At 41.9% G+C, this 21,979-nt stretch overlaps 1 pseudogene; it reads left to right on the plus strand.

Moving 5' to 3' along the window:
• Positions 1-14,400: 14,400 nt before the first annotated feature.
• Positions 14,401-19,219, plus strand: LOC148147438 (putative G protein-coupled receptor 139; annotated as a pseudogene).
• The last annotated feature ends 2,760 nt before the right edge of the window (positions 19,220-21,979 follow it).

Raw genomic sequence — 21,979 nt, forward strand, 5'->3', positions numbered from 1 at the left:
TAGCTTCTTCAAGCTCCCTGTCACTATTTGGGAGTCTGTAGTAAACTCCCAGTAGTGTGACTGTCCTTTTATAATTCCTGAATTCAACCCATAAAACCTCATTTGTGAACATGTTTAGTATAGAATTACAAAACTGTAATTGATTCATCAACCAATACTGCTGCACACCCTCCTTTTTTTGTCACCCACTCTACCCTGCCTGAAAGCTCTATATCCAGGGAAATTGACCTGCCAAATTTGCCCCTCCTTGAGCCAAGTTTCTGCTATGGCAACAACATTATCCTGACGTGTCTACCGGTGGCATTAGTTCATCTGCTTTGTAATACTCCTTGCATTGAAATATAAGCAGCTCAACCCCATCAATTTACTTTGTTAGATGCTTTTTAACCCTTATCTCTTTGGTCTTTCCAAATCACTGGCCATGTCACTAACTAATGTTCTATCTCTCGTTTCCTGGTCTGAATCTGCCCCATATAAGCACTTTGGTTCCCATCAGCCTGCCATTCCTGAAGAAGGGCTTATGCCTGAAATGTCGATTCTCCTGTTCCTTGGATGCTGCCTGACCTGCTGCGCTTTTCCAGCAACACATTTTCAGCATCAGCCTGCCATACTAGTATCAAGCCTCACCAACAGAACTAACAAAAGCCCGGGCAAGAATATTTGTCCTAGGTCTGCCCATAAGGCTTAGATAGGCTTCAACCTCTCCTGAAAGTGATGCAATGCCTCAAGAATCTAACCCCTTTCCCTGGTCCACCATTTACAGAATCATGGATTCATAGAGATGTACAGATTTTCCCAGGAGGCAACTTCCTCAGAGGTGGTATAACTGTTTGAGAGAGGAATGACCACACGGGACTCCCATACTTCTCTCCTGAAACTTTCATTTTGCCTGATGGTCATCCATTCCCTTTTTGCCTCACTTGTGTTGTGGCCACCTTGCTAAATGTGCAATTCACGATGCTCTCAGCATCACCAATTCTCCACAGTGAGTCCAACCACTGCTCCAGCCCCAAAAAGTGGTGAGCCAGTTAGCTGCAACTGGATACACATTGTGTGCATATAGTTGTCAGGGACACTTACTCCCCATTGCACAAGATGAGCACACCATGGTCTGAAGTCTCCTGACATCACTTCTCTCTAGATTAAGCTAGTTACTCCATTTAAGAGAATATAATCAACACAGGGATTTTCCTTAGTTTCAAACACTTTTATGATAATCAGAAGTCCTTGCCTTTATTTAAGATAATATACTATGCTTTAATGTGTTCGGGTATGTGCACACTAGGTGAATTAACCGTGGGAAATGTGGGGTCTGGGTGGGATTTCTTTGGAGGGTTGGTATAGACTCAATGGGCCAACCATCCCAAGCTCCTAGATTAGATTCCGGTCTGTAACTCACAGCCAGGCACCTGTTATTATAGACAACAGCTAGCTGAGCTGAGTGACTGGGCTTGGATATGAAACCCAATGCCTTATTTCCTGTTGTTCTCCATTTCGGGAGGGTTGCATTTCTTGTTCGTTCAAGAAAGCCTTGCTAAATTGCTCCTTTTAAAACATAAGTTCATTTTGTTCTGAGAGAAACATATCCAAAACGGAAGGGATTCTTTTAAAATTACCCTTCATTGTGACAAATCAAGGGACATAGGTGAATAACCTAAGGGAGTCAGTTCATCCTTCCTCATGCAGGAGTGTAATGGTTTGAGATACCCTATATGGAAGAATAACAAATTGGGGAAGATGACCTGGGGACTAGCTGTAGAATACTGTATTCATAAAATAGTTATTCATCACAGATATTTGCTGTGCTCATGAATAGTGACTGAATCCCAAAGCTGGACAGAACAATCAAATGAAGGTTGAGCCTCAGGTTGATGCTAAAGGAGCCTGCAGTCTGGAAATGGCCACTGCCATATTGGAGTGACCTATTTCCAGACCTCATCATTCCTGTCAGATGACAATTGATGTCCCAAACTGGCCAAACGGAAACTTATTGATAGAACTGACATTCCAAGCAAATGGAGTTTGAAATCTCTGACCTCAATAATGTTACAAAAAGGAGGTTATTCTCTTCATTTGGATATATATAGATAAAAAGAACTTCATTGCTTCTTTTTAAACATTTTGTTTTTATACTGGACATGGTACATACTTCTCTGCTTGCTATTTGTTATTAATGGACAGCTTAGATCATAAAACTGAGAAACAGCATTGGAAATTCTCCCAATGAACTGTGGAAATAATGAACAATCTCCATATTTAATTTTTTTAAAATTCTTGACTGTTACAAAGTGACATAGATGAGAGGTTTTACAAGAATTATGGCATGATGGCTCAGTGGTTAGCATTGCTGCCTCACAGCACCAGGGATCCGGGTTTGATTCCAGCCATGGGCGACTGGGTGGAGTTTGCACATTCTCCCTATGTCTGCATGGGTTTTCTCCAGGGGCTCTGGTTTCCTCCCACAGTCCATATTGTTCAGGGATGTGTAAGCCAGGTTCATTATTGAGGGGAAATTTAGAGTAATAAGTGGAGGGGAATGGGTGGGATATTCTTTGGAGGGTTGGTGTGGATTTGTTGGGCCAAATGACATGTTTCCACACTGTAGAATTCTAATTTAGGAGAATTCTATCCTGGGAATTCTAATGATGACTTATCGCAGGATTTGGACATTGCGTTCAAATACAGTCACGTCTGTAGCTTCATAGTGCTTTCAAAGAGAGACCGATAGCCACCACTGGGCTGTTCTAACCATAGTAGAGAGACACTCATACCCGTCGGTGCTTCAAACAGTGTTCGATTGTCAGTGCTATCCAACAGAGTGTCATTTTTAGGCATTGAGTGTGTTATCAAATGGATACCTCTCTCATTGCTGAGCTGAGTTTCAGGGATGGACAGTGTTAACAAATGCAAAGTGTTCTCATGACCTAGACAGTATCATCATCAGATTTATTCACTGACCTGGACATTGTTAGCAATGTACCATGTTTAGAACTGAACAGTGTTTTCAAAATGATTCTGTTCTCTGAAAACAGACATCTTTATTTAATGGTCTGTAACATATCAATTGTGCTTGAAGAGTGCAGTGCTGGAAAAGCACAGCTGGTCAGGTAGCATCTGAGGAGCAGGAGAGTCGATGTTTCAAGTATAAGCTTTTCATCAGAAATGAATAACTTTCCTGATGAAGAGCTTAACCTCAAAACGTTGATTCTCCTGCTCCTCAGATACTGCCTGAGTGGCTATGCTTTTCCAGCACTACACTCTTTGACTCTGATTCCCAACATCTGAAATCTTCACTTTCTTCTATATCAATTGTGTTGTCAAATAGAGAATTACCTTTGGATCTATGCAGTGTTATCACATCAGGAGAGATTTCTGGATGCTGTTATCAGTTGGAACTGGATTGATATTGCCCTGACAATGGGTAGAATAATCACACACCGGGACATTTGTAGCAAATGAAAACTGATGTCCAGTCCTGTGCTGGGTGGTCACATGGAGGTAGATACCTGAATATGGACAGCATGAGAAGCAAAGACAAAGACTCATTCTACAGATTTCATAACAGAGGTTTTATAACCTGGGATGTATTCTCTCACATTCGGAAGGTTTATGGATTCATAGTTTCAGACAGTGCAGAAAGGGTTCTTCAGCTCATGGAGTCTGCACCAACATAGCTACCACTAAAAGAGAGGTAATTCCCAATTTTCTGCACGTATTCCAAATCAGGGAAGTGATGGCCTCATGGTATTATAAGTAGACTATTACTGTAGAAACTCAGTTAATCTTCTGGGCCATGAAGATTGGGTTTGAACCCAGCCGATGGCAGATGATGGAATTTGAACTCAGTAAAAACAAAATCAGGAAGTATTTACTGATAACCATGAAATCATTGTTGACTGTTAGAAAAACCCATCTAGTTCACTAGTGCCTTTCAAGGAAGGAAATTTGTTATCCTCACCTGGCCTGCCTACACCTAGCAATGTGCTTGACTCTAAATTGCCCTCTGAAATTACCTTGCAAGCCCTGCCGATGTACTAATCATAATAAACTCTCAAAGAAAGGAAATCCGATGGATCACCTGGTGTTGACGTAGGTACTGGAAAAGACAATCTTGTAAAGTGCTCCTGGGAGCTAGTGGCAAAATTGGGAGAACTGGCTCACAAACGAGTCAAACAACAGCATGATATAATCATACTCATAAAATTACACCTTACAGACGATGGCAGGACAGGTCAGGGACAGACAGGAACCCTTAGAAGAGTATTGTTGCAGTAGTATACCTAAGGGAAATCAGGAGGGCAAAAAGAGGACATGAGATAGCTTTGGCAAATAAGGTTAAGAAGAATCCAAAGGGATTCTATAAATTCATTAAGGACAAAAGGATAACTGGGGATAGAATAGTGCCTCTCAAAGATCATCAAGGCAGCTGTGGAGCTGTAGGAGATGGAGAGATGCTAAACGAATATTTTGTATTAGTGTTTACTGTGGAAAAGGACATGGAAGATATAGAATCTGGGGAAGTAGATGGTGACATATTGAAAAATGTCTATATTACAGAGAAGGAAGTGCTGGATGTCTTGATGTACAGAAAAGTGGTTAAATCCCCAAGATTTGATCAGGTGTACTCTTAAACTTTGGGGGAAGCTAGGGAAGTGGTTGCTGGGCCTCTTGCCGAGATGGTTGTATCATCGATAGTCACAGGTGAGGTGCCAGAAAACTGGAGGTTGGCTAATGTGGTGCCACTATTTAAGAAAGGTGGTAAGGACAAGCCACGGAACTACAGACCGGTGAGCCTGACGTCGGTGATGGGCAAGTTGTTAGAGGGAATCCTGAGGTACAGGATTTATATGTACTTGAAAGGCAAGGACTGATTAGGGATAGTCAGTATGGTTTTGTGCGTGGGAAATAATATCTCTTGAGTTTGATCGAGTTTTTTTGAAGAAGTAACAAAGTGGATTGATGAGGGCAGAGCAGTATACGTGATTAATATGGACTTTAGTAAGGCAGTTGACAAAGTTCCTCATGAGAGACTGGTCATGAAAGTTGGATCTCATGGAATACAGGGAGAACTAGACTTTTGGCTTGAAGGTAGAAACCAGAGGGTGGTTGTGGAGGGTTGATTTTTAGAGGAGAGGCCTGTGATCAGTTGGGTGCCACAAGGATCAGTGCTGAGTCCACGGGTGCCACAAGGATCAGTGCTGAGTCCACTGCTTTTCGTCATTTATATAAATGATTTGGATGCGAACATAGGAAGTATAATTAGTACATTTGCAAATGACACCAAAATTGGAGATGTAGTCCACAGCAAAGGAGATTACCTCAGCATACAACAGGATCTTGATCAGATGGGCCAATGGGCTGAGGAGTGGCAGATGGAGTTTAATTTAGATAAATGTGAGGTGCTACAGTTTGGAAAAGCAGACCAGAGCTGGACTTATACACTTAATGATAAGGTCCTGAGGAGTGTTGCTGAACAAAGAGACCTTGGAGTGCAGGTTAATAGTTCCTTGAAAGTGGAATCACAGGTAGATAGGATAGAGAAGAAGGCATTTGGTATGCTTTCCTTTATTGGTCGGAGCATTGAGTATAGGAGTTGGGAGGTCATGTTGCAGTTGTACAGGACATTGGTTAGGCCACTTTTAGAATGTTGTATACAATTCTGTTCTCCCACCTATCAGAAAGATGTTGTGAAACTTGAAAGGGTTCAGAAAAGATTTATAAGGACGTTGCCAGAGTTGGATTGTTTGAGCCAGAGGGAGAGGCTGAATAGACTGGGGTTGTTTTCTCTAGAGTGTCAGAAGCTGAAGGGTGAGGAACATGGATAGGATAAATAGACAAGGTCTTTTCCTTGCATTGGGGGAATCCAGAACTAGAGAGCATAAGTTTAGGATGAGAGGGGGAAGATATAAAAGGGACCTAGGGACAACTTTTTCATACACAGAGTGATGCATGTATGGAGTGAGCTCCAGAGGAAGTGGTCAGTGCTGATACCATTACATCATTTAAAAGGTATCTTAATTGGAAAGGCTTAGAGGGATATTAGCTGAAACTTTATTGCTGGAACAGCACAGCAGGTCAGGCAGCATCTAGGGAACAGAAGATTCGACGTTTCGGGCACATGCCCTTTGTGCCCGAAACGTCGAATCTTCTGTTCCCTAGATGCTGCCTGACCTGCTGTGCTGTTCCAGCAATAAAGTTTCAGCTTTGATCTCCAGCGTCTGCAGACCTCACTTTCTCCTTAGAGGGATATTAGTCAGGTACTAGTAAATGTGGCGAGATTAGGTTAGGATATCTGGTCAGCATGGATGAGTTTGATCGAAGGGTCTGTTTTCATGCTGTACATCTCTATGACTCTATGACTACAATAGACCCAACAGACGTGATGGTACAGTGGAATACAGTCTGGAGGGAGTTGCTCTGGGATTCCTCAACATTGACTCCAGATCCCATGACGTCTCATGACTTCAGGTTAAACATGGGCAAGGAAACCACCTGCTGATTACCATGAACCATCCTCCCTCAGCTGATCAATCGGTCTCCTCCATGTTGAACAACCCTCGAGGAAGCACTGAGGATGGCAAGGGCACAAAATATACTCTGGGTGGGGGATGGTCCTGGCGGATATCCACCATCAACAGTGTTTCAGCAGCAGCACCACAGATCAAGTTGGTTGGGTTCTAAAGGACATAGCTGCTAAACTGGGTCTGTGAGAAGTGGTGAGGGAACCACAAAGAGGGGAAAACATACTTGATGTCATCCTTAGCAATCTCCCAGCTGGAGATGCCTCTGTCCATGACAGCATTGGTAAGAGCGAACACTGCACAGTCCTTGTGGAGATGAAGTCCTGCTTTCACATTGAGAATAACCTTCATCACGGTGCTAAATGGGACAGACTTCCAACAGATCTAGCAACTCGACCGGACATTCATGAGGTGCCATCAAAGGCATCAGTTTTGCACTACAGCATAACCTGTAACCTCATGGCCAGCATATTCCCCACTCAACCATTCCCATCAAGCCAGGGGATCAACCCAGGTTCAATGGAGAGTGCAGCAGGGCATGCCAAGAGCAGCACTGGGCATTCCTGAAGATGAGGTGTCAACCTGGTGAAGCCACCAAACAGGAATACTTGCCTGCCAAACAGAAGCAGCAAGTGAGAGACAGAACTAAGCGATGCCACCACTTACGGATCAGATCTAAACTCTGCAGTCCTGCCACATTCAATCGTGAATGGTGATGGACAATTAAATGACTCATGGGAGAAGGAGGTTCCACAAATTATTATTTTTTAAAATTCATTAATGGGACTTGGGCATCGCTGGCTGGCCAGCATTGATAGGCTATCTCTATTTGCCCTTGAGAAGGTGGTGGTGAGCTGCCTTCTTTAATCCATGCAATGTCCCCATTCTCAATGATGGAAGGTTAGCACGAAAGATAAGGCTGGAGCGTATGCAACAATCTTCAGCCACAAGTGCCGAGTAGATGATCCATCTTGGCCTCCTCCAGTGGGTCCCTAGCATTACAGATACAAATATTCAGCCAATTCGATTCACTCCATGTGATATTAAGAAATGGTTGGAGATACTAGATACTGCAAAGGCTCCAGGCCCTGATATCATTCTGGCAATAGGATTGAACACTTGTGTTCCATAACTTGCATCAACTTCAAGCAGCACCCGCTCAGCAGTGGTGCTGGAAGAGCACAGCAGTTCAGGCAGCATCCAAGGAGCTTCGAAATCGACGTCCTGATGAAGGGCTTTTGCCCAAAACGTCGATTTCGAAGCTCCTTGGATGCTGCCTGACCTGCTGTGCTCTTCCAGCACCACTAATCCAGAATCTGGTTTCCAGCATCTGCAGTCATTGTTTTTACCTGCTCAGCAATAACCTACTCACTGATGTCCAGTTTGGGTTCCGCCAGGACCATTCAGCTCCTGACCTCATTACAGCCTTGATTCAAGCATAGATAAAAGAGCAGAATTCTAGTTAAACATCACACAACACCAGGTTATAGTCCAACAGGTTTAATTGGAAGCACACTAGCTTTCGGAGCGACGCTCCTTCATCAGGTGATAGTGGAGGGTTCGATTGTAACATTCTAACAATCTAAGCAAAACCCCTTGACATTCAATTGTGTCACCATCACTGAATTCCCCACTATCAACATCCTGGGGGTTATCATTGACTAGAAATTCAACTGGACTTAGCCATGTGCTAGTCAGAGTAGAAATGAAACAATAGACAAGCTGAATGTGTGGCTTGAGCGATGGTGCAAGAGGGAAGGGTTCAGATTTTTGGGACTTATGGGAGCAGTTCTGGGGAAGGTTGTACTATTACAAATCGGACGGTCTATGCCAGGGCCGGACTGGAATCAATGTCCTAGAGGATGCTTTTGCTAACACTGTTGGGGAGGGAGATGGGAGCCAAATGAGGAGGCTAATGGACAGTAACGAGGTAGTAACTAAAGCCTGTAAGGAACTAGATAATGAAGTCAGCGTGACTAAGTGTAAGAGTCGGCAGAGAGCAGACTATGAACACAAAGGGACAGGTGGTCTGAGGTGTATTTGTAAGAAGAGTAGTAGGTAAGGGAAATGAACTTAGGGCCTGGAGTAGAACCTGGGAGTGTGATGTTATTGCAATTACTCAGAGTTGATTGAGGGACGGGTATGATTGGCAACTAAATATCCCAGGGTATAGATGCTTGAATTGGGATAGAGAGGGTGGTAAAAGGGGTGGAGAAATTGCATTACTAGTAAGAGAGGATAACATATTGACTGAAGGAGGGCACTATGGAGGACTTGAGCAGTGAGACAATATAGGCACAGCACAGATATTGGAAGGGTGCAGTAACAATGTTGGGATCATACTACAAGTCTCCCAACATTGTTACTGCACCCTTCGGCACGGTGGCACAGTGGTTAGCACTGCTGCCTCACAGCGCCAGAGACCCGGGTTCAATTCCCGCCTTAGGCGACTGACTGTGTGGAGTTTGCATGTTCTCCCCGTGTCTGCGTGGGTTTCCTCCGGGTGCTCCGGTTTCCTCCCACAGTCCAAAGATGTGCAGGTCAGGTGAATTGGCCATACTAAATTGCCCGTAGTGTTAGGTAAGGGGTAAATGTAGGGGTATGGGTGGGTTGCGCTTCGGCGGGTCGGTGTGGACTTGTTGGGCCGAAGGGCCTGTTTCCACACTGTAATGTAATCTAATCTAAAACAGTGAGCGTGAGATAGAATTACAAATCTGTAAACAGATCCTGACGTCAGTGGTAGACGTCAGTCGTGTATTCCCTTTTGGAAGAAAATGCTGTTATCAGTGATAGGCAACATGGTTTTGTGCAGGGAAGGTCATGTTGTATCAACTTAATAAAATTCCTTGAGGAAGTGACAAAGTCTCTGGCGCTGCGAGGCAGCCGTGCTAACCACTGTGGCACCATGCCACCCACCATCAACTGGTACAAGTCACAACGAATGTGCTCCACTGGCCTGGATGAGTGCAGCTCCACCAACACATGAGAAGCTTGACACCACGCAGGACAAAGCAAATTGGTTAATTGGCACCACATCCACAAGCATCAACTCCCTCCACCACCGATGCTCAGAAGTTGCAGTGTGTACAATGTATTAGATGTAAAGCAGAAATTCACCCAAAAATCTTAAACTACATTTTCCCAAACCATGACTACAACTATTTAGAAGGACAAGGGAATCATATACATTGGCAACACCACAACCTGCAAGTTTCCCTCTAAGCCACTCAACATCCTGACTTGGAAATATATCTTTACTGTTGCTGGGTTAAAATCCTGGAATTTCCTCCAAAAGGCCATTTTGGGTCGGCCTACAGCATATGGATGCAATGATTCAATAAACTCTCTCACCACTATTTCTCAAGGGCAACCAGGAACAGGTCACTAATGTTGGCAAATCAGCGATGTTCACATCCCAGAAGTGAATAAAAAAAGTGAAATCCACATATTCTGCATTTACTACTACCCCTTCATTAATCCCCCTTGTTAAACTGATTGTATTATGATTTTTCTAAATGTCCTGCTATGTCCTGAAAAACGGAGTCAAGCATTTTCTGATGTTAGACTGACTAGCTTATCGTTCCCTGCTGTCTGTCTCTCTCCTGCCTTGAGCAGACGTGTTAGGTGTGTACTTTTCCAATCCATTGAGTCTTTTCAAACATGTAGAAAATTCTGTAAGATTGCAACAAATTCATCAGATATTTCTAAAACCATTTCATTTAATCCCGTTATCAGGCCCAGCGGACCTGTTTGTATTTAATTTGATTAACTATTTCCAAGTTTGTTGGCTCAGTAGATTTATGATTATTTGGAATTCAACTTCATATTACACCCTTTTTTCAACTATTCTAAGGATACCCTGTGCACCTTCTACTGGGGACAGATAAATTGCAATGTTGCACCATCTGAGGATGAATGTTATATTTAGCTGCTATTTTCACTTGTATAAACCTTGTAGATATCTTTAAAGCCTGGTTATGGTCCTTCCTGTTTACCTGATATTCCAATTTCTCAAAATTCTATATTATTTTAGTCATTTTCCATCATTCAACGAGATCATGGCTGAACCCTGACCACAGGTTGATATATGTACATTTGTCCCTTATGACCAAATAACCTTGGATATAAACAAGACATCAATGTTAAATTTAGTGCAAAACAAAATCAGTGATTACTCTATGTAGAGTAGAGTTTGAAACATTTTCTCCATTTTTGAAAAGTATGGAATTATTATTAATAGCATGACTTTTAGTTGGCGGGACGGGCGGGGGGGGGGGGGGGGGGGAGGGGGGTGGTCAGCGGGCATTCATGTATCACAAATTTGATTGAATGTTTTGAGGAAGTGACAAAGCTGATTGTTAAGGGCAAGACAGTAGATGTCAACATAGACTTCAGCGCAAGGCCTTTGTAAAGGTTCTTCAAGGCTGATACAAAAGGTGAAGTCACATAGGATCCATGAACTCATGGGTGGCATAGTGGCTCAGAGTTGAGCAGAACCCCGGTTCGATATGCAAACCGAGTTTTACATATTTTCCCTGTGTCTGCGTGGATTTCATCCTACAGTCTAAAGATGTACAGGTCAGGTGTATTAGTCAGGGGTAAATGTAGAGTTATAGGGTAGGGGAATGGGTCTGTATGGAGGGTCAGTGTGAAATTGTTGGGCTAAACGCCTGTTTCCATACTGTAGTGATTCTACAATTTCTATTCTATGAAGGGGATTAAGAGATAGAGGTACACACTTCCCTGAAAGTGGCAACAGAAGTAGATACTGTGGGCAAGAAGACATGTAGCATGCTTGCTTTTGTCAGTTATTGCATGGAGTATAAAAATTGGCAGACCATGTTGCAGCTGAAGAAAACTTTTGCTGGGCCACATGTGAAATATTGACAGTTCTGCTCACCACACTACCAGAAGGATAGAATCATACAGCACAAAACGAACCCTTTTGGTCTCTCATGCCGAACAAGATTTTCCAAACTAAACTCGTCCCACTTGCCTATATTTGTCGCATATCCCTCCCAAACTTTCCCGTTCAAACGTCTTTCAAATGTTACTGTACCCGCATCTATAACTTCCTCTGATAGTTCATTCCACACACAAACCCGCTTGTGTGTGAAGAAAAATTCCCCCTCAGCTTCCTTTTAAATCTTTCTTCTTTCAACTTAAAAAATGCCGTCTAACTTTGAGTTCTCCTACCCTCAAGAAAAGATCTTTGTTTTTCATCTTATCTCTACCCCTCATGATTTTAAAAACCTCTCTAAGGTCACCTTGCAACCTCCTACGCTTCAGTGGAAAAAGTCCCAAAGGTACAGAAAATGTTTACCAGGATATTACGGTTTGGAGGGTATTAGCTATGAGGAGAGATTAGACAAAATTTGACTTGAATTCCCTTGAACATTGGAGGCTGAGGGGTGGCCTGGTAGAAGTTTAGGCAATGTTGAAAAATCATGCACTGTTTATATGAAAGTTTAAAAGCTGTGGTCCTGTAGAAGAAACTATTTAAATCACTGACTATGCATCTCAGTTTAAATCCTAGATTCTGTGCTGAGACAGTAGTTTGAAGTTTGATGATAGTATAAACCTTGTGATAGTGGAATTCACCAGGTAATCCTCCCACTGAAGGAAGACCCAAGAAATTGTACAGAGAGAGGGGAATATGGACCATCATCCCTGCAGGGTGTTCAGTGGTTTCTGACTTTATGTACACTTTATCCCATTGCTTCATCCTGAATTTAGACGTGGCTGCTCATTCAGTGATGAGTTTCTTGTTTTAATAACTAACCTCCTCACACTATTTTTTCCATTCAATTAACGTATCCCATCCATGAATGCTCAATATGTTAAGGCCTCCAAAAATAGTGGTAAAATTAACAAGGGGATTCGCAAAATTACATTCACTTATTATGTTTTTCTGCAATAATTAAAACAAATGGTGCCTCCAAAAACTATTTCCAGCAACCAGCTCGAGCATAATCTGAACGGTCCAATGGAAGCAGAACATGGGCAAGAAGCTGTGAAATCAGCAGCACAGTCAGTATCAACTGCAGGTAAATAAATTTGTGCTAGTTTTCTCAGCTACAGAATACGGCACGGTGGCACAGTGGCTAGCACTGCTGCCTCACACCGTCAGAGACCCAGGTTCAATTCCTGCCTCAGGCGACTGACTGTGTGGTGTTTGCACATTCTCCCCGTGTCTGCGTGGGTTTCCTCCGGGTGCTCCAACTTCCTCCCACAGTCCAAATATGTGCAAGTTAGGTGAATTGACCATGCTAAATTGCCCGTGGTGTGGGGGAGTTGGTGTGGACTCGTTGTGCCGAAGGGCCTGTTTCCACACTGTAAGTAATCTAATAACATGACTATGATTTTGAGAATGGTCTTCACTCTGGGTCGGGTGGTAATAAGGGCATTTTGCTTCAACCCAATGTCTTGTTCTCATCAGAAAGGGAAAGCAGCATTTAAGTCTCAATGCTAACAGCCGTTGGTTAAAGGATAATATTTTACAACTTTTACCAGGCTCTATTGCCTTCAAAAATGTTCAAAATTTCTCTCCAAACATTTCAGCTGTTCAACATTATGGCTCATAAAAATAGAAAATGCTGGAAACACTTTGAAAAGTCATTATGCTGAAATCTTAAACATTTTTCTCTCCACACAACATAACTGACCTCAAGAGTGATTTTGATTATTTTCTGTTACAAATTCAGATTCCAACATCTGCTGTATTCCACTTTAGTGTTAGGGTCAGAAGTTCAACAAAATGTGCTAGGGTTGATTTGGTAATCAACCAGGTTTTGCACTAAAAGCCATTCCCAGTGTTTGTCCAAACTGGTACATTCATGTCTACAGGCTGATTAAACAAATAAAGTTTGTTCAAACACTCTGATGAATTCACACTATGGTGTGAACGTTCTGACAATTCAAGTTAACTAAAATTGCAAACAAACAGTTACTGCATTATGCCTCAATTCTTAAATCTGCCATATAAAGACAGAAGTCTTCTTACGATTATTTCTCTTGATCCATATTTGTCTCTTTTGTTCTCAGTTTCATGTTTCTTTTGTACTTCTTGTGTTTAGAACTGATTTTTTAAAGTGTGAATCCTATCTTTTTTTCATGATAATCTCTAAATGTTGATTCATTCACAGAACTCCATCTTTCAGTAACCCTGTTTTCTGCTTCATGGAATATCTCTGCTTTATTTTGCTACTGTCCCTTCTTTCGTGGAGTTTAATTGTACCCTCACTCTTTATTGGGCTCACTTGTTCATTTTGGTAATGGTGATAATGACAATGAGAAATAAATGAGCCATCTGATATCGAGATGCTGTTGGGGTTACAGAGGTTAAACCAAAGAAGGGGTCACTATTTTTCACACCCCCACTCTATTACTCATGACCTCAGTGTAGCCAATTTTCAAGTTTACTTTATTTTTCTCAATCTTTCAACCCTTCTACTTCACAATTAATGTTTATTCTGATGCAACATGTCTCTCTCAGATATGTTTGTTAAAAAAACTGTAACTAATATCAATAACCATCCAGCCAAATTGTAGGAGAAAGTGAGGTCTGCAGATGCTGGAGATCAGAGCTGGAAATGTGTTGCTGGAAAAGCGCAGCAGGTCAGGCAGCATCCAGGGAACAGGAGAATCGACGTTTTGGGCATAAGCCCTTCTTCAGGAAGGGCTTATGCCCGAAAGCCATTCCTGAAGAAGGGCTTATGCCCGAAACGTCGATTCCCCTGTTCCCTGGATGCTGCCTGACCTGCTGCGCTTTTCCAGCAACACATTTCCAGCCAAATTGTACCCCTGGAGGACATCTTTTCTATGTATAAATGATGATCACATTTCCAGATAAACTCGGACTAATCGCTTTCCTCTGAGTATGAAGTATCCGGAGTACAACGTGTTTCCAACACTCGGTGATGTTGAATTCATTTATTGCCCTGTACTTGGGGCTATTGGAATACCCAGTAAGTTACTAATACCTCTTCAGCATTGTGTAATTAGACAAATATTTCTGCTTTGACTGCAATGCATAACACAGCAGCAAATTGTGCTCAAAGCTGTGTCAGAATATAAAACGGTATCATGTTTTTAAGCAAAATTACTTGCTTCTCCCTTGAGTACAAAATCTGTTATGTGTCAGTATTATGTTGATTTTAAGAATGCACTGTGATATTAAGTCGATAAAATCATAATGTTTTATTTTAATAAGTTAATATTGTGCTTATCACAAAATATAATTATTGGAATATTATTTGACTCATTCATTGCCTGTGGACAGTTCTGTTTCAAATATGTGAAAATTATTTAAATTACTATGACAAATCTTAGGCTCAGACTTTTCTCTCTGGAGAGAAAGAGGAAGAGAGGAGGCCTGATAGAGGTGTACAAAATAATGAGAGAAATAGATAGAGTCAATAGCCAGAGACTTTTCCCCAAGTCATGATTGACTGGTACGAGAAGTTATAGTTTGAAGATATTAGGAGGAAGATATAAAGGAGACGTCAGAGGTAGATGTTTTACACAGAGTGTTGTGAATGTATGGTTGTGGACCAGAGGTGATGGTGGAAGCAGAGTCATTGGGGATTTAAGCAACTTCTGGACATGCACATGGATAACACTGAGTTGAGGGGTGCGTAGGTTGTTAGTATATTTTATATTAGGATTAAATCTCGGCACAACATCGTGGGCCAAAGGGCCTGTTCTCGGCTGTACTTTTCTATGTCTATGTCTATTTACGAGTTCAGCTGGCATTCACGACAGCTATGCATCAGTAGTTGTGAGAACACAGAGAGAGATGATGTATAATTGTTTTAGTTTCAGGCTGGGCAAGATATAGAACAGCTTGTGATTAGTATCACAATGGTCCCTCTAAACAAATTCAATTCAAATGGTCTTAGGTAGAAAATATGGGGTCAGTTAATTGGAAGCAAATTGTACAATGTTGGCATCACCACTGGATGGTGAGAACTGAACATAAACATAAAATATATTTTGAAGATGGGAAACAAACTGAGAAGACTGTTAATAAGGCACTTGGCTTACTAGTAGCAGATTAGGGTTAATAAGTGAAGAAGGTTTACTAATTAACAGCAATCAGTGAAAAGCACTGATAAGAAACTGCTTTGACAAAGGTCAGTTAGACTCGAAATGTCAGCTCTTTTCTCTCCTTACAGATGCTGCCAGACCTGATGAGACTTTCCAGCGTTTTCTCTTTTGGATAAAGAACTGCTGTCAGATACGCTAGTTTATTTAAAGTTTATTAATCTCTAAGATCATTCAAATGGGTCCAGGTCTGTCAGAGAAATAAGGACGATGACTACCCAGTAAATGGCCAAATGTTCTCAAACTTCCTTAAATATACATTTGGCACCAGAGAACTGATGGGTCCAGGAATCGGACCAATGCTGTTGACATTACACCTGCATTGAAAACCAGCCCTCCAGCCAACTTAGCCAACTGACTTCCAACCTAAGAGAAAGGTAAAGTATATTCCACCCTCATTGATTAGATTGTGATATTAATCTAATAAACTACAATCCATGCTGTTAGCTTATTATGTGATCAAGTGGTTGTGAAATTGTGATGAGTAATTGTAGATTAATAAAGGACACAGCAATTAGTTATCCATCAATGTTGAGCAATGAACATCACAACTAATTGAAAGACTGAAGCATGTATTTGCCAATCAAAAAGAGAGGCCACAGCCATCAAACTGAGTATTCCTCATAGTTCCCATAGATATTCCTTCAGAGTATGGCCTGATGTTCTGAAGAAAAACTGGAAAAGGAAAATTGTGTTTTACAGCTTTGAGTGGGGTGAATGAAAAATCACTGATACAAAGTACTTATCACCATGTGCATAATATTCTAATACAAAATAACAATGCACATACTGGACAGTTTCTGACCAAGCCAATGTGAGAACATGGGTAAGGGGGGTACCTGGTGAGGGGGAGATAGTTCCCAGGTAGGTAAAGTTTTAGATAGGTGCAGGGGTAAGATGCCAAGTAAGTAGAGTGCAAAGAAGATTCACAAGGCATTGTTAGGAGTAGGAGGCCTGAGTTACAGAGAGAGGTTGGCCAGGAACATATTCCTTGGAACATAGCAAGATGAGATGGTGACTTTATTGAGGTGCATATAATCATGAGGGGCATAGTCGGATGAATGCATATAGTCTTTTTCCAGGGATGGGGGTTTGAAAACTAGAGGACATATGTTTAAGGTGTGAGGGGAAAGATTTAAGAAGAATCTGCTGAGGACGCAGAGAGTGGTGCATATATGGAATGGGCTGCCAGACAAAGTGGTTGAAACTGACACAATAGCAACATTTAAAAATCATTTGGACAGGTCCATGTACAGGAAGGTTAAAGAAGGAATGGACCAAATGCTGGCAATTGGAACCGTCAGAGTGGGCACCTTGGTCAGCATGGACCACATTGGGCTGAAGGGCCTGTTTTCGTACTGTATTACTCTATGATTCTATGTGCACAGGGCAGGGTGCCAGGTAGGTGAATTGTCAGGAACATGGGGTAGTGTGCCAGATGGGATGCAAGGTAGGTAGTGTGCCAGGTACATCAAGTATCCAGAGTTAATGAGAACAGCGTTGTGAATGATAGTTGGGTAGCATTTTTTTAAAGATGGTAAGGAGGGAGATGCCAGAAACTGATGGAGTGGTGTGATGACATCAGGTCTGGAGCAAGTGCCTGTTAGTTCTGGTGGTCAGAGATTGTTAAGTCTCAAGTATGGTGTGGCGTATATTGGGATCGGGGTGATAATGTACTTCACGTCCGAGGGAAGTATGGGAGATATTGGAGAAGGCAGCAGGGGAGGGTAGGGGTCAGATCTCAGGGGAAGTGGGAGCTGTGTCTTGAAGTAGGAAGTATGCTGGATCCCAGAGTTAAGAGAGTAGATGTCGACTCAGGCTCTCAGGTTTCTGTAGGGTGTGTGCACATATCAGTCTGTCACCATGGGCATGTGGTGGACACGCACACGCATGGAGATGGGGCAGTTCTGGATGCATGTTGTAATTTGTGAATTCAGGTGACTAGTTTGCTCAGGAATCAGGTTAGGTATTCAATAGCCTAATGTTTCTTGAATCATTATTTACTTAACTGCAGCAGGATCCCATAAATGCTCCAAAATAAATTAAGGTTTTAAGAGATTCCAGGCTTATGGCAATTTCCAGTGGAATCTTCAATCTCTACGTCTGTGATCCTGGGGACTCAACAAGGTCTCAGACTGAATCTCTATCCACACTTCAGAAAGAGTATTCTGAGCAGTGAAAAATCAAGGAAAAAATGTGGTATTTCTCTCGGTAAAGGAATTAAATTGGTCAAATGAACATTCTTATCTTCATCAGTTTGATATCTGAACTACTGTACAATGTACATTCATTTCTAAAGATTTACTTTTCTCTTCTTATTTGTAATAAACTATAAGCATTTTCATTTCTCCTACCAATAAAAAAATGTTTTCAGATATCATGTGCACAAAATTAGCACTTTTGTTATGAAACTGAAGCATCGTACTTATGCAGTAATTTTAACCTTTTACTTAACAGTAATTTGTTGGCAATCACAATCCTATCTCGCAGAACCTGTGGACTCTCCAAAAGTGTCAGTCATTACCTGGTGGCAATGGCTGCTGCAGATCTTCTGGTCGTCATCACCGACGTAATGTTGAGGTGGTTTATCATTCACTTTCCAGTTTCTTTCCTGGATATTACTCCTGTCTGTAGTTTGTTAGATTTCCTTATGACTGGCACCACAGTCTGTTCCGTTTGGCTCACAGTTGCTTTCACCTTTGATCGATTTGTGGCTATTTGTTGTAAGAAGCTAAGAACAAAATATTGCACTGAGAAATTGGCAGTTGTGGTTATTGCAACAGTGAGTGTACTGGGCTGTTTGGAAAGCATTCCCTGGTTCTTCAAATACAGAGCTAAATACACCTTCAATAACCTCGAGTGGTTTTGCATTACAAAACCAGAATATTACCAGAACCACTTCAATCTTCTGGACTGCATATGTACTTCTCCATCGCTTTCTAACCCCTATAGTCCCATTCCTTTTGATAGTTCTCTTTAACATTCTGACAGTCAGACACATCTTCATGGCAAGTAAAGCCCGCAGGAGACTCCGGTTGGAAACAGAGAGAGAGGGTCCCCATGACCCAGAGATGGAAAGGCGCAGAAAGTCCATCATTTTACTCTTCGCTATCTCAGAGGAGAAAGTGAGGTCTGCAGATGCTGGAGATCAGAGATGGAAATGTGTTGCTGGAAAAGCGCAGCAGGTCAGGCAGCATCTAGGGAACAGGAGAATCGACGTTTCGGGCATTAGCCCTTCTTCAGGAACTCCTGAAGAAGGGCTAATGCCCGAAACGTCGATTCTCCTGTTCCCTAGATGCTGCCTGACCTGCTGCGCTTTTCCAGCAACACATTTCCATCTCTTCGCTATCTCAGGCAGTTTCATCCTGTTATGGATGGGCAATGTTACATGTTTCATCCATCAGCGAATTGCATTTGTGTACAATTTATCTCCACCTTCAGCGTCTATGGGTACAGCTGCATACCTGCTCCAGCTCCTCAGTACCTGCACAAACACTTGCATCTACACAGTGACCCAGAGTCAGTTCCGAGAGCAGTTAAAGATAGTTATGAAACACCCTTTCATTTTGATTCTCAAAGCTTTCAAACTATGAAGACTTCTTTGATTTTTGTTATTATCTGAATTCATTTTGCTCTGATGGGAACAGATTTATTAAAAGTTATCGTAAGCAGGGATAAGGTAATGAATTATGGCAGCAAGTGAAAGGAAGATCCAGAAGCAGTCAGTGTCAGTTAGAGGAACCTATGAGATTCGGACCTGAAGAAAGTCAGTATCAGTTTGTAAAGTCGGAAAAAACAAGTCCTGGAGACAGGCTGCATTTGTTAGAGCGGCCGATGGAAGGAGTATGGGAGCAATCCCTATCAGTTCTAACAGCGAGTAAAAAGGGGATTCAGAGAGTTGTAGAGATCTGCAGCACAGTGTGTGTCTGTTCAAAAACAACGACCTATTCTAATCCTATTTTCCAGCAATTGACCATCGCCTTCTATGACTTGGCATAGCAAGTGCACATTTAACTATTTCTTAAATGTTCGGAAGGTTTCTGCTTCTAACATGCTTCAGATAGTCAGTCAATGTCAGTTGGAGGTTAAGGTTAATGGAAAACCAGAGGCAGTCAGCATCATTCAGTACAGCTGACCCACCCAGTGTCACCAGGAGCAGATCAGGTATGTTCTGAGAGAAAGCAAAGACTGACATCTTACGAAAGCAAAGCAATAATTCGTTAGTGGATATTTTGCTTGAGGACATTCAAATATCTTAGAATATATGAATAAATGTTGTACAAAATAAAGTTTATAAGAAAATAATGATGATTGATTGCAGTGTTTGACCATGGTAAATAATACTTTGTATGTTTATTTTATTGAAAAGCAATACAGTTTATTGGCATTGGAGATCTAAGTTGTAATGTTAGTAGTTCTGATAATGGACAATAATTCATAAATTGCAAACTCAATTGGGATGAAAGGCATGAGGCATGTTGTGATTGTGGAATGTGGTATCTCCGAGACAACAGCGTGATCCAGGACAACCACCACTGCAATAGGATTAAAAACTGGAATAGTTTCAGATCAGGTTTTATGGCCTGGTGGCCACACTACAGTTACTGAGAGACAGAGTTAGAAAGTTACCTGGGCACCTTTTGCAATATGGTGGGTACATTCCTTAAGATAGTGTCTTGTGCTTTGGCATCTCAGGGGAATGACTGTATGACTGTGAGAGAGGCTGTTGGACAGGAGTGGACAGAAGTGTAAGATACTCACCCTCTGCAACTATGCAACAGCTTCCAGTTAGTTACAGATTGTTTGAATGAGAGCGAGAGCTGCTGTCTGGATTAGATAATTAACCACTGTGCCCATGATACCTGAAGTCAATCAAGTTGGGTAGCAAATGCAGTGGTTGCAGACAATGGAGTGATGGTGGGGACGGGCTGTTGATGCAAAGGAGCAAAGGAGACTGCCCAAGAAAGGTCACTTGCCCGTCCTGCCTCAGGGATGAGGACATCTGCTCAGAACTGAAGACACATAGAGTGGGAGGATGGGGATCCAGTCATTGAGATCGTGAAGATAACAAGGATATAGGCAGAATAAAGGAAAAGCGTTCTGCATTATACAAATAAGAAGCTAGGCAAATTATCGGATCATTTTAGTTAATAGTTCCTGGAATATTTCCTGAGCCACGTGCATGTTGGAACAACGATAGTAAATTAAAGAAGTGAACGCAAGTCCCAAATACTATGAAGTGTAAGTATGTTTTGTTTCTTGGAGCACTGGCACGAATACTGATGAAAGAAGGGTCCATGCCACAATGATGGTTTAAAACTGAACAAAGATGGGAACAGTGCTATCACAAGCCTCATAATTAGGGGCGCGGAGAGAGCTTTAAAGCAAACAGTGAGGCAAGGAAAGCAACTTGGAGGGATATTGCAAACCAAAGAACAGAGACAAAGCAGCAGAGAATGACATTAAATGGAAAATTATGAATGCACCATGACAGAATGAGATCAAAATATAAGTCTAAGTGTACATCAATAGATAGGGATAGACATGCCAACCCAGTGAAAGGAAATCTAAAGGCTGTGTATCTGAAAGCACATAGCATTCAAAGCAGATTAGCTGATATTACAACTACAATTAAAGTATAATCAGATATCATTATTATTACAACTTGTAGTATATCATGCCATCTTAAATATAATATCTTATAAACTATCTAGCCGCATTCAATACACACTAGAACTATCCACCCATAATCCAATGACAGAATGCTCATAGAACATAGAACATAGAAGAATACAGCGCAGTACAGGCCCTTGGCCCTCGATGTTGCGCCAAATCAAGCCCACTTAACCTACACTAGCCCACTATCCTCCATATGCCTATCCAATGCCCGCTTAAATGCCCATATTGAGGGAGAGTCCACCACTGCTACTGGCAGGGCATTCCATGAACTCACGACTCGCTGAGTAAAGAACCTACCCCTAACATCTGTCCTATACCTACCACCCCTTAATTTAAAGCTATGCCCCCTCGTAATAGCTGACTCCATACGTTCCATGTCAATGCATCACATTGCATCACATACTTTAAATGATGAATATCACCCTTCGCCAGTGCAATTAGACCATAAAATATAGGAGCACAATTAGGCCATTTGTCCCATTCTGTCTGCTTCGATAATAGAAGATATGTTAGTGAACTCCATTCCCCTGCCTACTATCTGTAAACTTTAATCCTCGTACCAATTAAAAAAATAAGCTGTCTCTGTCTTAATGACACTCAATGGCTTGGCCTCCACAGCCTTCGATAGAAATCAGTTCCACAGATTCACCACTGTCTGGCTGAAGAGGTGTCTC

The sequence above is a fragment of the Chiloscyllium plagiosum genome, unplaced genomic scaffold (genome assembly GCF_037043375.1).
Source record: "Chiloscyllium plagiosum isolate Xiang-an unplaced genomic scaffold, Cpla_swu_hap1 HiC_scaffold_17, whole genome shotgun sequence".
Classification (NCBI taxonomy): domain Eukaryota; kingdom Metazoa; phylum Chordata; class Chondrichthyes; order Orectolobiformes; family Hemiscylliidae; genus Chiloscyllium; species Chiloscyllium plagiosum.